This window comes from Mesitornis unicolor, unplaced genomic scaffold (assembly GCF_000695765.1).
Source record: "Mesitornis unicolor isolate BGI_N332 unplaced genomic scaffold, ASM69576v1 scaffold25961, whole genome shotgun sequence".
Classification (NCBI taxonomy): Eukaryota; Metazoa; Chordata; class Aves; order Mesitornithiformes; family Mesitornithidae; genus Mesitornis; species Mesitornis unicolor.
In genome coordinates, this window is record NW_010162161.1 from 109,968 (window position 1) to 111,039 (window position 1,072).

Here is a 1,072-nt window from a genome sequence, read left to right on the forward strand (position 1 = left end):
TCATGAAATAGATACGAACCTATGAGTTCCAAGAGCAGTTCAGTTCATCTTAAAGTTGAATTAACCACTCTTTATCCCATATATACTGCCAGCCAAAAGGCAGAGAAAGCTCAGGAAATAATCTGTAGTCAGACAGCAAGGCTCTTTTCCTTCCTTTACTGTCAGTCAACCTTCTCCTATCAATGTGTCTTTCATCTCACAAAAGCCTTAAAAATTTGCCTGTGATAAGACTTCTTTAGCCCAGTGACTCCCCAGCTCTGTGGACCATCTTCTGGCAAATGTCAGGACAGGCTCAGGAGTTCTCCAATTGTATAAATGCAATTTGGAAAGGAACATAAATCACTGGAAATCAGGGAGAGGTGAACACACTGCATCCCCTCTGCCTTCACTCTCTAAATGGTGTTTGGAGCTCAGCATAGGCAGCAGGTACATCTGCTGAGAGACCTTCTCTCTACAAGAGGCATTCCTAGCTGACTTCCTGCAAGCAAATTCCCATGCAATTCATTACCTATATAGACAGGGAAAAACAATATATGAAAATGTCTTTGACCTAAAAAGTGCTTGAGACATGCATATGGAGAATTCAATTCATAGCTGGCAGTGGGAAATGCATAAATAAATAAATATTCACATAAATTGGTTGGCACTGGATCTCAGTTTGCCTATGCTGTTCACAGTAATTTTAAGCACACACACACGCGCGCACGAAGACAAGTGGCTACATGTGAGTTTTGCTATATGAAATTCTGTACAAGCCATGCTTTCTTTTGGAACACAACCAAACAAAAATGCTTTCTGCATTGATCAGTACATTTCCTCTGAAAAAGCAGAGCCCAATTCAGCTTCGTGTGACTTCAACACAGGTGAATTTGGCCCACTTATTGCAGAGGTGAAAAAGAAGTTTGCCTGTTCTTTACCAACACAGCTAAAACAAACAGTAGCAAAAGACAGTGTCATCATGCTCAGACTACACATAGAAAACCTATTTGATCCAATAATGAGAAAAAGTTCACTAACAGAACCAATATAATGACAAGATGTTTTTAAGATACATTACTTAAGCAATGCATTC

General features: G+C 39.7%; 1 protein-coding gene across 1 annotated transcript in view; it reads right to left on the minus strand.

Annotated features, from left to right (window-relative positions):
- Nucleotides 1-1,072, minus strand: part of ITPR2 (inositol 1,4,5-trisphosphate receptor, type 2) — a gene marked incomplete at both ends in the record, with an annotated part of 112,632 nt that overhangs the window by 96,366 nt on the left and 15,194 nt on the right. The gene's annotated exons all lie outside the window — the stretch shown is intronic.